The sequence below is a fragment of the Rhinolophus hipposideros genome, assembly GCF_964194185.1.
Source record: "Rhinolophus hipposideros genome assembly, chromosome: 23".
NCBI classification, from domain to species: domain Eukaryota; kingdom Metazoa; phylum Chordata; class Mammalia; order Chiroptera; family Rhinolophidae; genus Rhinolophus; species Rhinolophus hipposideros.
This window is the reverse complement of record NC_138069.1, coordinates 43,359,455-43,377,859: the sequence shown is the minus strand read 5'-3', so window position 1 is coordinate 43,377,859 and position 18,405 is coordinate 43,359,455. Positions and strand designations below refer to the sequence as shown.

General features: G+C 47.9%; 1 protein-coding gene across 1 annotated transcript in view; it reads left to right on the top strand.

Moving 5' to 3' along the window:
- SDK1 (sidekick cell adhesion molecule 1) overlaps positions 1–18,405 on the top strand; it is a gene marked incomplete at its 5' end in the record, with an annotated part of 671,475 nt that overhangs the window by 216,871 nt on the left and 436,199 nt on the right. The gene's annotated exons all lie outside the window — the stretch shown is intronic.

The window sequence follows — 18,405 nt, the reverse complement described above, 5'->3', positions numbered from 1 at the left end:
TCAGTAGTCAGATAAATGGGAATGGAAGCAAACAGTATGATAAACTCTATTAAACTAGTCGTAATTAGAAAGCTGAAAATGCAGATGCCAGTGGGAAGTGTGAGTCCAGGAATTCTCGTGCACTAATGGTGGGAATATAGACTTCTGCAGCGTTAATGGAGAACAGTCTGGAAGTTCTTAATCAAATTAGGCACACAAACTCTGTGGTCCAACGTTTATTCTCCTGGGCATATACGCCAAAGACATTGTCAATAATTGAATAAGGGATATGGACAAGGTTGGTAGCATCGTTTATTTCTACGGCAGGAATTTGGGATGCCCTTGTAGGAGAGCATTTGGGGAGAAGTGGGAGAACACACGTGGAACCGCAGCTACTGTGCACAGACCGTCATTAGATGTTACCAGATATAATCAGACGAGGAAAAGGAAGTCGCAGAATGAGGCTAGTAGCATAATGTCATTGTTCCTTTGCATTAAAAGTACATGCCTGCAGGACAATATGCACTTTGACGAGCACATTTGAATATAAAAATACCCACAAAACACATCGGATTGATGCTTTTGGCAGAGGTTGTGGGATGAGTATGGGGCGGGGCTGGGTTAAAGAGTAAATCTATACATCAGTCAATCCAACATACATATAAACAAAAGGGGACCTTGCACGGACTATTGATATTAATAAAATGCCATGGACTGAAAAATGGGATTAATGAAAGTCCTTGCCCCTGAGGTTAAAAAAAAGAAAAAATGGCTACATTTTCCCCCAATTTTTATTTTCTGCATATAGTTGGGAACTCAGTATATATTCAATTTTGTGTTGTTTTTGTGCTTTACATCACATCTCATGTGGTTAAAATGCTTTGATGGACAAGGAATATTCATTTCCTTTATGGATGTGGTATAATTTATGAAAGCTGCCCCTTATTGTTAGGTATTCAGATTGTTTTAGCGTTTATCAAATGCAGTGTGATGAACGTTTTTGCATATGTTTATTTGGTCCCTACCAAGGTGAACTACTTAGAAAGGATGGAGCTCTGCCGATTAGTGTTAACCTCAGGCAAGGAAGGTATTTATTCTTTACGCCTCATTTTTTTTCATGGGTTGTAGTGAGAATTATATGGCTTCAATGTAGAACAGGATTAAAAACTGCCTGGCACATAGTAAACACTTAGTAAGTGGTATAGCTTAGTATAGCTCTTACTAGAGCATTGTTTCTAGAAACGGAAGCACTGGATAAATTGATCTGAACTTTTCTTTTAAAACTTATCATTCACTGGTCCATTCAATAAATACTTATTGAGTGCCCATTATATGTCTTGGCATTTAGATAAGGTAGACAAAAATCCTTGCCCTGGTGGAACTAAACTATCACAGTAAACAACAAAAAAAGTACACGAGATGTATCATGCGTTCGATGGTACTAAGTGTTCCAGATAACAGGTGAGGTGTGGGGAGTTTAGTGGTAATCTGACTCAGATGTGGTCAGCATTTGGGTCATCTTCTCACCTTCCATGCTTATTTCTCATTCCACATGTGTCAGGAAGAGATGGTAAACCCCAGATTTTCCTCTTGTTCATTTTTGGTTCCTAATCAGGTGTGGTTAAAATGGTTGCCCTAAGCCGCCCTAAGCCATTCCCCATAGTGCTCCAGGGGACAAGCATTGGGAGATTCGTCGTGTGAACCAGCACCACTACTGGGCCTATCTGGATCAGTCCCCTATGTCCTGGGCTGTGTCAGGTCGCTCCTGTAGCCAGCTCTGTGATACCAGCTGGCCTCGCCTCTGTCCACAAGAAAGTGACCTCCTCCTCAGGCTCCCGTAACACTTTGCGCCTGTTACAGCAGTGGTCGCCATTCTTCTGTATACTATTGTACACCTCTTCTTCTCCTACTAGATTTCGGATTCTTCTGGTCAGGGAGTGGGGGTGGTTCATCTCTGATTCCCTAAAATGGTGAACATTGAAGGAATTCTGCTCCTATTGCAGTTCGACCTTCCCCTTGGTGTCCCTTGGTCTTCCTTCCGGTAAATATTCAGCGTATCCCCAGGTTATGCAGACCACATGCCATGGGACCTCAGAAGTGGTTCACACCAGCAGTACGTGGCCAAGAGCAGACCCTTGGCAGCCGGAGCCTTTAGAATTTATGGCTCTACATCTGGTGACATATAGAAGTGGCCTCTGGCAAGCTCCCTGATAGGAAGGTTTTTCCCCCTAAATTGACCTTATCTTGGAGAGTCTGTGATGGGTAACGTTGCTCACCAGATCTCTTCAAATACCGTTCAAATGCCAGCAGGTTTAGCATTGTCTATTTTATGTTGTTAATAAATAGAAAATATTTTCCCGAAGGAATTATAGACAAGTTGATTTAGTATCTTTTTTTCACTATTCAAATAAACATTTATTTTCAGTTTGACTTCTCTGATTTATTCCTGAATATTTAGCATGGCGTGTGTTTTTCCCATTACAGCATTGGTACTATAGGTGGTGACTGGGACCTACATTTTCTCATCTGAAGAACTATGAGTTTGTACTTTTTATGTTTATTTGCTCATTTAAATTTTATACCTTGCTAAGTTTTAAAATGTATTTAAAGTTGGTGAAAGAATGCAGAGAGCATAAAAACAAATACATCAGTTAGAAGTGAGATAAACAAGGCAAAGCAAAAGTCGGGCCACAAAGCAGAATCAGGTGTGAGGCTGATAGAAAGATGCAGAGCGTCGGTCACGGGCCATGGCCGTGCCCCAGTTTGGGGATGTGCTGCTGTGCTGCCCACAGGGCTGCCAGTGCGCTCTGTCTGCACAGGCGCGGAGGTCACCCTGACCTGCCACCAGGACAGCAGCCAAGGCCGTAGGCTGGACCTCTCAGGCCCGCAGTTCTCGCAATGCTGTGCTGGGAGGCCAGGGTGTCTGCACCTGCGAGTCGCAGGCTTCTGCTTTGCGTTTACTGGAGATTTGCACTCGTCATCGTGTATTACACACTTGTTACCTTTGGAGGAAGAATTGGGCCTTAAACCTGTAGAGTGGGCTCGTTGTGACATGCAGGCAACAGTTGGTTTTCTATTTCAGTGAGAACGATGTCCCCTGGGGCGTCTCCTTTTGCCGCTTCGTCCCTGGGGCCCAGTATCTTTCTCTAACTTGGGCCTGAGGCCCGTCATTTTCTCCTTCTTACTCTCTTTTCCTCGCAGTCCTGAGTGGAGACAGGGGGGCGGGACAGAAACCGTGGGCTCCTCCTTTGCGCATCGTCTGCTCCCGCTGCTGCTTGTTTTCTTCCTGTCGCTTGAGTGATGGGTCCCTTTCCCCAAACCATTCTACGCCCCTCACTGCATGAGCATGATCCCTGTTCAGTTCGGCACTTCTGTGAGAATCTCTCAAGTCCTCTTATCTGGAGCCACTTCTTGTTTTCTAATGATGGTTTTATTTGTAACAACATGATCGTTAATTTATGTCATAGTCCCAGATGGCAGTGGCCTGGCTGTGTCCGTACGATTTACTGCACCAGTGAGGCCCTGAAGGTGTTTCGAGCTTTGCTCCACAAAGTACTTTATTTGAACACGAATTAATGTTCTTTCTTTTGTCCAGTGCTTTTCTTTGTCAACACGTAAATGCCTAGAATTCATTGTAATCAGTTTGCGTGCTTACTTAGCACACGCTCTCCTTTAATCTCTGGTGATTTACATGTTTACCGTCTGTAGCATGAATTCCTCTGTCGGAATATGTACAGGGATATTGTACTTACAGTGCACATATTTGTTTTACGTTTTCCCAGGGAGCTAATAGCTTATATTTCTCTCAGATATGTTTATTGTTTTGTTTTGGGCAGCAAGGTTATGCTCACAGACTGAGGTCGTCTCTACAGTAGCTTATTGAACACAGGTTCACTGCAGGCGTTCTGATCATTTCCCAAGCCGACAGCATACAGGACGGTCTTTTAATAAGCTCGTAAAGAAATAACATTCCCCCAGCCAGTGATAGATTGATGACACTTGTTCCAGGCTTGGGGAGGTGAGAGGGAAGAAGGCCCGATGTGGCTGAGGATACCTTTCTACGTACGAGCTGAGGCTCAGACGGAGACTCAGCCACCGAGAGTGGACGTTGCTGGGGCACGTTGGTGCGGACGCTGGCCTTGGTGATGGCGTTCTCCTCCTCGGGGACTGCTGGGTGGTATCTGCCACTGCTGATGACAGAGTCGCCTTTACCATGGCAGGAGCTAACGTCCCCAAGGTCTTTGGAGAGCTATTTCGATCAGCAAAGGGTAGCCTGGCCCAGTCCGAACACCCTCAGACAGTCCTCGCAACCCCCCGGTGTTTACAACCTAAGTGTCCCCTTGCCATACTTGTTTCTTCAGTTCTTATTGATAAGCCCAGAGCGACCCTTCAGCAGTGGACCTACTGAGCGCCTGTCAACCACAGCAGATGGGATGGCGACACTCTAACGCAGCTTACCTCACTCTTACGTCAAAGCCAGTTGACTCTTATCTTAAACAACTCCATTTTTGTCATAAACAAGTGCAGTTGAAATCATATCAAACCAATAACAGCATTTATTTAATGAAATTAGGATCTTCCTGTTGAAATGTTTATTTTTAAAATTCCACTTAAGTATCCTATATTATTTAATTTAGAGTTGGATTATTGAGGTCGATTATTAACTTAAACAATGTAGTGTCTGGAATGTCCGTGTGTGTGTGTGTGTGTGTGTGTGTGTGTGTGTGTGTACATATTACCATTCTGCAAAATCTTGATTTTGATAATGTTATTGTAGGTCATCTTTCTTGTCAATTAAATAGCTTTCTGTTTTAAAGTTTGTTATAAGGGAATTCTCAAGTTCATGTCTTTTAAAAATTATTATTTGTTCATCTAAAACCTTTTTCAAAATAATCAACTTTGAGAAATGTGAGGACCCCACTGAAGACAGCATCCCTGGTAAGGAGAGAATAGGATCAGATTTTTAACTTGGACAAACCATTCTAGCATGAGCTATGAGGAAAGGTAAAGTGACCTGTTTGCTTACTGTTGAGTTAAATCGGCTGTCTATATTTTTAAAGCTAATTGGTAAACCTCTGCCCAGCCCTTAAAAAGCCATCAGTCATTCTCTCTTCTTGTCCTGCTATCCCCTTCTCTTACCTACATTACTCACTTGCTATCCTTTTAGGAAAATCTTGAAAATCTGCTTGTTGAACATTTAAGTACACAGGATTAATTGGCCAACTACCAATGCCTAACCATCAAAGAAAGGGCGCTGACTCATTAAATTAAACTTGCAGATCAGCAAGAAGTGAATAATTTTTTTTAATTCAGTTCAACAGACTGGGTTCTTACTATGTTCAAAATACTGCAGGAGATGGAAGGACTACTAGTAACTCAGTCGGTCCTAATTTTCAGTAACTTACACTCGCGTTTTTCTATGATTTTGCTGGCCCTTTCGTTTGTTTAATGGTGTTTCATGACGTTTTGCGAAGTAAGGAATTTTTAATTAATGGTAGTCCTCGGCGAGAATGCCTCCATGGAGAGGATGCGGGGCCTGTTTGGGATGAGGACCCGCTGGGCCCTCGGGGCATGCACATGGCACTCTCGGTCGTCACAGTGTCAGACTCGGCTTGGTGCGCACGGCGTGTCCTCTGGAGAGTTTCCCCATCTGTCCTACAGAGTGCTCTGACTGACCACAGGGAAGACAGATGGAATGTGCCAGAAAGAGCACAGATTAAATGAGCCAAACATATAAAAGGGCCTAGCAAATGGATAGGCGGTGTCTGAGCTCAATGACTGGCTTCTGTTATTATTCTGGTATTTTATTCTGATGGACTTCCCTTGGTAACGGTAACGATGGAAAGTCCTTTCTTCAGTGGCTGTTTATCTGAGAGGCGTGGTACTAGGTGCAGAGGGTTTAATTGTCAACGAGACCCCACCTGCTCCTTTCCTGCAGAGCTTTTAGTTCTCTGGGGATTCAGACAAGTGCACAATCTAAGCAGCGTGAGGGTGGTAAGGTACAGGGTGCAGCTGGAATGGATCCCCAAAGAAGGGGGACCGGGAAGAACTCCCACTGTAAGGGGTGTTTCAGCTTAGAGGCAGTAGGAGCTGAGGAGAGTAGGTGAGGGGAGCAGAGGCAGCAGCCTGTGAGACCACCCAGAAGTGAAGGAAAGGACAGAGCACTGTGGGAGCCCATGTGCACAGCCTGGGTGGGGTCTGGGTGGGCCCTGCTGGGGCAGTGCCTCTAGCTTACTCTGAAGGAGTCGGGGCTTTCACCCAGTGTCATGAGGAGCCGTGGGGAAAGTTGAAATACTGCCAGGATCTGACAGAATTTCTCTGGTCTGCTAGCGGAGCATGGGCCAGGTTGGTGGAGGCATTGCTGCAGAACCAGAGGCAGTGGGTGAGCCGGGGGCTGGCATGGAGCAGCTATACCCCAGAGGGACAGAAGGCTGCAAATAACTCCAAAGAGGCTTGGGCAGAGGGCTGAGCAGAGAGCCCTGCTCTGTTGGGCCATCTTGGAGTTCATATGCTCTTTAGCACCAGGACATAGGGTGGGTCCATATGGAGGGCCCAGGGAAGAGTGGGAATTAGGGACAACCAGGCAGCTGTCCCCTGGAGAACAGGGGTGCTCACAAGGGCACAGCCGGGGGGAGTCCGCCCCCCTGGCACCTGGTTAACGAGCACTCCCTCCACAGCCAGGCTTTGAAGAGCAGAATCATCGAATGCCCGTCTCCCAGGGGTTGGCTGAGTCATGGTGATTAGCTCAGGGGCAAAGCCAAACAAAACTACTGAGGCTTTCTGGGAGCTGGGCTGCCTCGTGGTGGCTGTGGTCAGGGCAACTGTGGTTGCTGCTCTTCCTTTTCTAAGGCGTGCAGAGAACCCTTACAGCTCCCTGCAGTTCTTTCCACGTTCTACTCTCTTGTCCCAGTGTTCACTAAGAAGAAAGGGACAGGGAGGGGAAAAAAGAAAAGGAAGGGGAAGGAGAAGGAGAAGGAGAGGAAGAAGAAACAGCAACAACAACAAAGAAAACACCAACACTAAGAGGAGGGGAGCAGGAGGATGATCCATGCATATATTGCATATTTACTAAAGGCAGGCTGTGTTTTAGGTGCTCGTCTTTGCAGAGCTGGTGTTTTCACTTGGGTCCTGCAGGATTCCTAATGTGCGTAGTTTACTTTGATGATGTGGACAGACTTGGCTGAAAGCTCAGCTGTCCTTCCAGGCCGATAGTAGTAGTCCCTGATCTGACCTGGTATGTGAATTACTATTTCTGTTGCTGTGAACTGATGCCAGGACTTGGGTTGAAGGGAACTAGTGGGGCCAGTGTTCTTGTCGCTGGGAGCACGCTACCCTGGGAGGCATTCCCGGCCCCCTCCCCACACCTCTGATCTGGTCAGTGCCCCCTGGTCAGGGCTCGGTGCCTCCCATTGGCAGGCTGCAGCCCCTTTTCCCGCTCCGTACCACCCGCTTTCACACGCACACAGTTTACACAGGAAAAGTGGGGTTTAACTAGTTGGTACAACCCTGTATGTCCTGGCTTCAGAAAATCAGACGGAAAGTGTTTCGTTTAAAATTATGAAGCAAACAAATTACTAAACCAAATAGAGGAGTAAAGGAACAAGTGATAAAAGGTGAAAGAAAGTTGGAAAGAAAGTCTAGTGAAATGAGTGTGGTAGAGTTTTAGGATTAAGAAAAGAAGTCATTCCCAGGCTGGCAAACTAGTAATGTGAAAGGCACTTTCTCTGAATTACAGAAGGTGTCTGAGTGTGAGCTGGCATGCTGGAGCCACCTGGTATCTCAACACACAGAGGAATATTTTCTATGTTGCTCCTTTCAGCCCCTTCAAGTTGTTTGAATGATCACGGCTTTATACTCAGGAGGGGCCCAAAGAAGGCCTGTGTTGCTGTTCAGAAGACAGATCCTGATGTGTGAATTGAGATCTGTCTTCGTCAGCTCTGGCTGCCGTAGCAGAAACCAGAGACTGGCAGCTTAAGCATCAGAAGTTTATGTGTCACAATGTGGAGGCTGGAAGTCCAAGATCAAGGTGCTGGCCGGTGAGGTTCCTGGTGCGGACTCTCCTGGCTTGCGGGCGGCCACCTTCTCCCTCTACTCACTTGGTCGAGAAAGAGAGAGGGGAGAGAGAAGGTGCGCTCTCGGTGCCTCTTTTCATAGGGCCCTGATCTTGTTATGAGGATGCTGCTCTCATGACTTCCATCCTGGTCACCTCCAAGGCCTCCCCTCCAAGTACCACCACGTGGGGGAGGGTTCGGGCTTCCGCGTATGAATCTTGCAGGACAGAAGCATTCAGTCCATAGCAACGTTCCATTTGGTATTTTTATTTAACCTGAAAGAATATATTTATATATTTTCTGGGGAAAAAAGCCTGTATAGGCTACAAATATTGGTTTTGTTTGGCTGGCTTTTGATTTTTCAAAATCAAGACAAATAAATCTAGAAATAAACAATAAAATGCCATTAACTAACAGCTTGAAAAGGACTATCTTAGTAAAGGCAATAAATCTGTTTAGAGACAGCTTTGGGGATCAGCTTTTAATAGCATTCAAACCCATCAAGTTTTCTTTGTTCTTTTAACATTACAGGAATGAATTAAAATCCAGCTTCCCAGTCTATCAGGTATCATTGAAACCGAAAACACAATAGTATTTGTCTTGTTACAAACCAGGAGGCTGTAAATCTATTATTTATTTCTTATTAAAGGTGCAAGTTCCCCAGCGAGGCCTGTGAATAGCCAAGGGAAACAGGAGATGAAGCTTTCATCTCCCCTCAGGGCTCCCCATGAGGCCCAGGCCAGCAGTACCTCCATATTCCCACTGCTCCTATCAATGTGTTTATTTACCTGGACTGTGTTCAAATGTAAAGCGAAAAGGAAAGGGAAAGAGGAGGAAAATCATAAATCTGACTTCACATTTCAGAACAGATTTAAAATTGTAATTAGACAAAGCTACATTATCATTTCCAGCTCTCAACAAAATTTTCCATCCAGCCATGCATTGGATCTCTTATGGGTCATTATAAATAATGTAGAATGATAATGCTGTGTTTCAGACTTCTTTTTTTATGGCCATCACCCCCAAGTAGGCCCCTTGGGGTCACCGTTGTTTATAGAGCTGACAGAGGCCTGCCTGAGATGAAGGCTTCTGAAATTCCACCAGACATCTCAGTTTGACTCTGAACTAGCTGGGGGCATCTGAAGGCGAGGTAAGCAGCACACAGAGAAAGGCTGTGCCCTCGTCAGGCCTGGGGAGCAAAAACAGAAAACACCGAGCAGAGAAGTCCCTATGTGTAGCCAGATGGCAGTGGTGACCGTTGGAGGTCCCTGGTGCCGTGATATGTTGGTTTTTTACAGAGCTGGTCCATTGGACGGGTCCTAGGCCCTCGGCTGTCCAGCAGATAACTTCTTTACTGGGGTATTTTGCTCGCACTATAGTAGAGCTGCCAGTTTTTTTAACTTGCCAGAATAAAGCAAGTTATAATCAATTCCACTATATTTTCCTCCAGTGTAGGAGCCGTAACTTACCCGTGTGAATTATGCATGGTCATGTATGTGGCTGTGTTTTGCCAGCGTTAAACCCATGTACACAAACTAAAAATAGTGTTTCTTTATTGCCCCAGAAACTCAGGTCTTTATGTTTTGTTCCTGATACTCTCTTGTTTCAGGTGGGAGGTGTGTACTTGTAAATTACATGCATAGCTGCTGCAAAGCAGGAGTCGCAGGAACTGCCTGCACCTGCCTTTGGGCACCACAGTGTCATTTCCCTAGTAGCTGGTGGGCATCTGAGGAAGGTGCCGGCTTTTGGTGTCACCTGTGTGCAGTTCCAGCATGTGGGGAGGACTCTTGGCATCCTTCCTCCGTGCCTGTGCAGCCTCGCCCCCCCGACATGGCAGCTTCTCTCCAGTCCACCTCGCAGAGACAGGGCTGCACACGAATCCCCCTGGAGCCTGGCCCTGCACGGAGTCTCAGCCTCCTCTGAGCCTATTCCAAACAAATCCACGCCCCCATGTGGGATCCCCGAGCCACGCAAACACGCCACAGCCCACCTCTGCATTTCTTGTCCTTGTACTTCTCTACATATCATCTAGTCCCAAAAGCAACAGCCGTAGTAACCACAGCGCCCTAAAGTGGCTCCTACTGTTCACCCATTTTACAGACAGGGAAAGGAAGCTGGGTGTATGGCCCGAGCATCATGACCTGCCAGCAGGCTGGCTGACTGCAGAGCTCTCAGCCGAGGCGCAGCCATCTTGGACATCATGGGCTCTTTCGTGCTCGCCAGGCTCCCTCCCACTGCAGCCACTCCCATCTCAAGTGTCACCTGTGCAATAGGTCACTAATAGAATTTCCCTCCCTCCATGGGACCTCCATGGAGTGCTTTCGTTTTTTCTGCTATTTATCGAATCCTGTCTTTGGCAGACATTGTATAAGAGCTTTCCAGGTCTGTTAAAGTAAAATAAATGGAGAATTTCATTTTTGCAGCAGCCCTGTGAGGAAAGCAGACTATTTTACAAATGAGGGACTGGCTTGCGTTAAGTTTTGTTTGGTTACATGGTTCCCCAACCATGTTACAAGCTCCTTGAGGGCAGAGATGGTAATGTCCTCATTTCCTGTATTCTCAGGCGACCCCTCATATGCCCACACACCGAAGAGGCATGCAGTGGACGGCTTGACTGATTCTGTTGAAAGGAAATCTGAAGCTGTTGGAGCAATGACCAGAGCTGACCCTGTTGACCCATCTATGACGATGAGAGGGCGTGAGGCGCCCCCCACCCTTTTATTCTGGGTTCACCTTATATAACCCCGTAGTTTGCATCGCTTTTTTCATCGAAAGGGCTGTATGAGTTCTAGCGGGGCTATTTTGAGAATCCAGTGATTGGGTTCCTGTCCTCCTAATTTTGCCCACAAAGGCCTGTCGTCCCCTTCAGCCTCTAGGTGGGCCGTTACCCTTCCCCGCCCAGTTAGCCCAGGGGCCTGTGTGTGGCAGTGACTTTATTATGGAGGACCTCAGCCGTGCCTACACGAGACCTGCACGTCTGGGCTTGTGGCAGATAATAAACGGGCTGTACAGGCAATGGGTGTATGTCTAGGAACTCATAACCGGAGGCAGATACTGTTCCCAACGTCCTCCCTTCCGCTCCCCAGGCTCAGGCCAAAGGCGGATGGGGGCGGGCAGCGAACTCCTTCTGATGAAACTCCACCTGGAGTTTACAGCACTGGACGAGGTGCTGTAAACATTCTCCTGCCCCTGCTGTTTCCTCACCTTTGGGCCCAGCCGTTCCTCCCAGTATCAGTTCGACCTTTTTACAGCTCCCAGACTAATGAGGGTTATCATTCATGCCTGCGCGTTTGTAAATTCGCCAGTTCTTGCTCTAAAATAACATTCCCCATGTTTCTAGAGGTAAACTGTTTTCTTAGTGAATGAAATTTCGGTTTATTCTGTTACCATTTAAAAGCTTTCCTCTTCTGGTGCCAAATGGCTCTTAAAAGTGACTGACTGGTAAAGAACATTTTATTTACCTTGACATCAGATTCTGTTTAGAACAGTTTTAAAACAGGAGAATCAGTGATCCATCACTGGAAATACAGAAGGAGCCCGAACACAGGAATCCACACTCGTGTTTATATCTGCGAGAGGTTGTTTCTATCCAGTTCCTAGCTCTTCTTTCTGCATCATCCACTGAGTAGCCGTTACGTGCATGACCCCCCATGTGGGCTCTCCTTGAGACACAGAATCCACCAGCACATAGTCAGTCATGGCCTTTGGGCCTCTACACCTGGACGGGGAAGCGGAACAAGTACTGAAGTCAGGCGGCGAGTGCTGACTGCCCTCTGACAGGTGCGTGTGCAGAGGAAGGCGCAGCGGGGAAGACCGCGTGCACCTGCCAGTTCACAGGAAAGAGCGCAGAGAAGGTGGCGTCTGTGACAGCACTTTATCCAGCAGTAGAGAGAAGGTGGCAGATGTTTCAGGTGGAGGGGCCATTAAGGGAGCAAAGCCTCGGGCCCGGGGAGCCCTGGGGTGTCTAGTGTAGTTGGAGTGAAGGTTCCACACCAGCGGTGTAGTAAGAAGTACGGCTGGAGCCCTGGTTTGGGATCAGATGCCGCCCCACCCCTCACCGCCTCAGGGGGAACCAAATGCCAGTCTGAAGTGGTTGATGACAGAGAAGTTCCTAAAGTTTGTACAGCAAGGGGAGAAAATTGATTTGAATAGTTTTTCCAAGTGTGATTTTACAAACCTAGCTTGGGGTGTTGTGAGCAAAAATGGTCTGTGTTTAATTAAGTTTGGGAAATAAGTAGGTCTATTATAAGAGGTCTGAGAGCCTTCCGCGTGCTCTGTGACTTCCTGGAGCGGGATGTGTTGTGTCCTATTTCGAAGGAGTCTGCCCACAGACCCTGAGTGGGACGCAAACCGGCGCAGCTTACAGGAGTCCCTCAGCGCCTCCTCCCTTCTCAGGGTGGCCTGCCTGCACCCCCGGCCTCCCCAGCACCCTCGCCAGGTCTAACCCACAGCCTCGGCCTGCCTGCCCTCTCTCTGGGCTCTGTTCTCACTCACTTGCCTCCCTGCTTCTGCACGTGGGCAAAACACTGTGCCCACAGCCTTCCCGAGTGGCCACCAAGGGCTGGGCTCCTGGGGAAGTTAGCTCCTCAGGAAGAGAATCTGCTGGATGGGAAGTGGGAGGAGCTGGGCCAGCGGATTCCCCATCTGTTCTCCTTCCAGGGACTGTTCCAAGGTGTGCTTTCTCCTGAGGCTTTTCAGAGAACTCGCACGTGCCTGGGCACGTCTGCTGCTGTGTCTTTGAGTCTGTGCCATCACAACAACCAGGTGACATGTCACTACACATTCTCTCTTTGCCTCAGGTCTCTGTTTCCCCACATCCTTCTGCCCGAGCTTGCACTTCCCAAATACAAGGTCAGCATTAAGTGCTTGCCTCGGGCTCTGCTCTCTGGAGGACTGGGCAAGGGCGAATCCTGTTCTCATTGCGCCTTTGAGACGGTGCTCACAGGGCTGGCTTTGGCAAGCAGCAGTCTGATGGCTGCTGGGCGGGATTGGAGCTCTAGGCCGAAGGGTGACCAGCCCCCCAGTGGTCCAGACAAGCAGCGGGCAGGACAAGACGGAGAGGACACGCCCAGCAGGGAATTGAGGTGAATTGGAACTGGACTAGAGGGGCTCGGGGCGAGGACCTGGGGACGTCTCCTAGGGACGACTGACAGGTGGGGAGGCGTGGGTAGAAAAATAGAAGAGATGGGGACCCCTAGGCCAGGCGAGAGGAGGAGGGCTCCTGGCAGAGGGAGGACTGGTCTAGAAGCAGGAGGGGTGTGCGGAGCAGAGAGCTCTGAGGAGCAGGTGACAGGGACGTGGGGCAGGGCCCTGGGTGTGCCGAGTGGTTGGTCACCTGCGAGTGACAGAACAGTGGGCTCACGCAGTTCTAAGGGGCGCAGTGGCGCTTCTGCAGTGGCATGACGTTTGAAGTTGGGGGAGAGAAGGAGGATGGCAGACAGAAGGCACATCAGGGTTGAGGAGAGGGTAAGATGATGGAACGGGGAACCCAAAAGCGAAACGGATCAGAGGCACTTTACTGCTAAAGATGTGCTGTGATTTTTGTCAGTGGGGAAATACATCTATTTTCCTTTTCTACCTTCAGAGGCTGGTGGCAAAGAGATTAGCAGGAAGACTGACATTTCTGGGCCTCTGCCATTTCTTTGTAGCTAAAGGAGAGAGTCTGTGGCTCTCTTTAGGCAGAACCACGCCTGAGCTTTTGGATATGCAGATGTGGGCTCCAGAGCTGACTGGGGGAAGAGAGCTACGTTACCTGCTGAATGAAGTGCTGAATAAAGAAGGGGTTGACTTCTGGGGGGCCCCAGCAGGACGGAGAAGCAGTGCTGCGCAGTTAGGCAGGCAGAGGGCAGAGAGACTGCCGTGGCCCTAACTTCAGTCAGGAGTGCCTCGTACACGCATGCCTTGGAGGGTGTCTTGGGCAGGCGTGGGTGGAGAGAGAAACAGTTTAAGTCCTACCAAAAAAGGGCTAAGTTCTAGTGGGTCAGCGTGGGCCAGCAGACAATCCAGCTGTGAGCCAACAGCTGTGAGGAGGAGCAAGTATCCCCAGCTGACGTGACTGACAACGTGTCTCTTCGGTATTCGCAGCAAAACTGAGGAGGACTTTGGACTCCCCACAGTATGTAGGGAAGGACCACAGAGCAACCTTAACTGTCACCTGGGTGGCATGGGGGACTTCTTAATGTTTATGTAGGCTGGGGAAGCACTCAGTGGGGACAGGGGTGCAGCCACTTGTGCCGAGAGGTGACCTGTGCTGGAGAAGCTGTGACAGAGCCAGTGTGATAAGGATTCCGTGCAATTTTTTTGTTGGAAAGCAATGCGGGTCGAAACAGGGTTAGAGGGAGTTGTAGGGGGGCAGCCGGTGCAATCGCTAGTGCAGAGAAAGGAAGGAAGAGAAGGAGGAAAGGATAGCGGGCACAGGGCAGCTTCAGGGATTGGCACAGTGGGCATGGGCTGAGGTCCCATCCGGAAGCATTGCTGGTGTGTGTGCAGTCATGTTGAAACTGCTGGTGTGGTCCAGACGCAATAGCTAAGTTCCTACACCAGCTCTGCTTGTGGCCATAGGCAAGAGGGAGGAGCCAAAGCCTGGGCAGGAGTGCAGGGCAGGAGTGCAGGGCCGAGGGAGAAGACGGCAGGAAGTGGTGGTCACGGAGGCCTCGAGCCATTGCGATTTTCAGCGTTTGCTGCTTGTATGAATCAGGGGTCCCTTGCGAAACAGAACCAATAGGAGATATATCTGTCCTCTTCCCAAAACACCCTCGCAGGCACACCCAGAAGTAATGTCTGAGCCGCTCTCTGGGCGTGCTCTGGTCCCTCCGGGTGACACATCCAATCGTCCCTCACTTTCCCCCGTGGCCTTCCGTGGGTATTGCCTAGCTTCCCGTGCCATGTGTGCACTTCACTCCCCCGTCCGAGCTGGGCCCGTCCAGGCGGGGGCCCTGTCTCCTTTGTTCGCTCTGCAGTCCACACAGTGCTCTCCATGGACTGAATGTTCAGTAAGAGTGTTGGATGGGTCATCGATCCGGTAGACGTATGTCCATGCCAATACGCACTTGCTCTTGAAAAGCAGTGGGCAAATCAGTGCTTTGTAAAGTGAATCTTATTTCACATGTACCAGGGATGTCAGCATCTAAAGGAACCCCCGTGAATCTTTGGGGCTCCATGCGTCCTTTACTGTTATGTTCACACCACACAGATAAGGAAGCTGAGTTACAGACAAATTAAGTGACATGTCACAGTGGGATTTGTCAGTCAAGCGTCAAGTTTCTTACAGCAAAACATACCTGCTATTATGTAGGTGGTGACGTGGCGCAAAGCCCAGCTACGGGGTTTGTAACATTGATCAACAGTATCATAGTTTTCAGCAGTATTTACCATAAGTCTGCAGACTCTTAGTCGACTTCTTTAAATTAAAACCTTATTTCAGTAACATACTGAATCAAGTCTCAGTCACGTGCTGCATAACGACGTTTCGGGCAGCGACGGACCACTACACAGTGGTGGTCCCATGGGATGATAGTGGAGCTGAAAGATTCCTGTCACCCGGTGACGTCGTAGCCATCATAACATCACAGCACAGCACATTACTCGCGTGTTTGTGGTGACGCTGGTGTAAACAAACCTGCTGTGCTGCCAGTTGTATAAAAGGAGCACAAACAATCCTGTGTAGGGCGTGCTTGACAGTGATAACAGACACCCGGGTTTGTGGTTTGTGTATTTACTGCGCCGTACTTCTTATCATGAATGTAGAGTTCTCTTTCTACTTATGTAAAAAAAGTTTGCTGTAAAACAGTACGCCTTGGTATGCTGGCAGCTGCCTCCTACGTCTCGTGTTTACCACCTCTCTCGATCGCGTCATTTTCTCTTGATTTAATCTCATGTGTTGTACGGGAACGGGCTGTACAGGTGAGTAGCCCAGCAGCACTACACAGCCCGGTGTGCAGTAGGCTGGACCATCTGGGTGTGTAAGTGCACGCTCTGATAGTCGCACAGGATGACACTGCCTAAGGACGCATTTCTCAGAACGTGACCCCACCCCGAAGCAGCACGTGACTCTACTGAATAGTTTGGCAGTTTATGGCAGGTTAATAAATAACAACAAAACCCCCCCAAAAGAATATACAAACAGAAGCTTCTGGCTAAGGAAATTCACTTAGGAAGCCCCCCGGCTCAAAGCATGGAGCAATTCCTCTGTGAGTGTGTCAGGGTGATGAACGTGGTGGCAGGTGCCGAGTCCTGGGGTCTGAGCGCGTGTTCCCAGGTTCATTGCTGAGGTGATGAAAATCTTCTCAGGCAGTGGCTTAATGTTAAGTGTGAGAAAGATGTTGAAAAAGATTTAGTGAGACCTTTTGAACACCTTACTGATTGAATTATTCATTTTAAATTGATCGGGTTTTATCAACATCTGTATTGGGTTGATTTAGTGTCTTCCTGCCATGTTCTAGAATAAAGTAATTTATTAGATGTGAGAAACTTGAGAAAAAAGCAAAGCTGCTTTGGATCACTGTTTTGCATGATCCAAATAGAAGAGTCGAAGTGTGTATTTGATTTGTTCTTATTTCCCTTCATAGGCATTTCACGTGGCTTCTGCTTGTCAAAGACGATTTTGAAATTGTCATTCACTGTAAACGAAGCTTCCTTTTCCTTTAGGATTTCAGTTTCTTGACATGGAAGAGTAAATCAGTCGTGAGGGGCTGGAGTTAATGGGTATTGACATTAGCTAAGAGCTGTTGTGCGGATATCAACTCATTTACTTCTTGCACCTCTGCAGGGTACAAATTATTGCCCCGTTTTACAAATAGGGAAACTGAGACTCAGAGGGATAAAGAAACGCGATCACACAGTTGTGTGTCCGTCATCACCACGGTTGCCGTAGCCTGAGTGTCTGCTTTCAGCTTTTACATGTGACATTAGTGTTGGCAGCTGGGACTGCTGGTTTTTGAAGATAATGTGATAGAACTGACACAATAATGTCTTGAATAACGAGTCTGTTTGGGCGATATGAAAAGCATGCGTAAATGGAATCTCAGGTGCTCTAAACTCAGGCTTGCAGCTCATCGCAGTTCCCACCCAACCCCGACGCTGGTGCCTCGCTGGTCACGTGGTGCTGGGCGAGCGTATACACAGAAGTCAGCATGAGTGGCCACTGTTTTCGTGTTAGCATAAATATAAGTACAGGGTAGAGGGGAAACTGAATGGATTTATAAAACCAAAAACTAAGATTGAGACAAAGGGTTTGTGGCGGTAGCTCCAGTCACGCCCCGACCTTTGAGGGTACCTGTGGTTTCTTCACCTGCTGTGGGTATCCCTGAGTAGAAGCTGAATTGTAGTGGATTTGGAGTAGAAACATGTACAGTCCTGAATTCTAGTTGGTTTGAAGTAAGGAAATAAATACATTTAGACTTGTTCCCTCCTTTCACTTGCCATTCTTTTGATTGAAGTGTGAGTAACTAATGCGATAGACAGAATACCAGTAGAGAAGGCAGATTATGGATAAATTGGGTAATCAAACTCTAGAACAAAGATCTATAATGAAATAAATTAGATCAAAAAGTGAACTGACAGTTTAAGGTATTCTGTTTAACATCTAAAAAATGAATACTAATGAGCTTGAAAGAACTGAGTCAGGTATTCCCACTTTGTGCAACAGAGGTCTGTCAATTAAGATCGAAAGCCTGCGCACATTTGGGGGACGCTAGCTTGTTTCAAATAACTGAGTGTGGTCCTTCAGCCCCTCAGTGGTTCTCACCCTTCGCTGCTGGAATCACAGGGAACATGAAAAATGCTGAGGCCCGGGCCTCACTCCCTGACATATTTGGTCTGGGGTGTGGCCTGGATGTCAGCATTTTACACACTTCCCAGAAGAGCCTAATGTGCATCCAAAGTTAAGAGCCACTGTTTTCATTACATAATTCTTTAATTACGTTTGATTTTTTGTTTTTATTGGTGGATCTCTAGGTTAGCCTTTTAACTTTAGAGTTGTGCTCTTCTGAGGAAGACAGCTCAGATCAAGTTACAGGTAATTCTAGGTGCTGACCTTTATCTTTAAAGTTTTTATGTTTTGGAGAGCAGTTACTGCACAGATTACCCTTTCCTTTTGCTGCAGCGCACTACTAAGTGCCAGCACCTAGGGTTTTGACATCTCCCAGCAGACCCTTTTTAAACTGGTCTGAGCCTGCAGGGCATGGCAGGACCCAGCCGGTAATTCAGCGCTTCCCTCTGATTGACGTGGGGAGGCTCGCTAGGCGCCTAGGGGAGGCCTTCCCATTATTAATTCCTTTCTGGATGTCCTTGATGTGTCTGCCCAGAGGCCTCGGCATGGTGCACATGGTGCAAGTCATAAAACTAAAGAACTATTTGGCACTGGCTGCTCATTCTG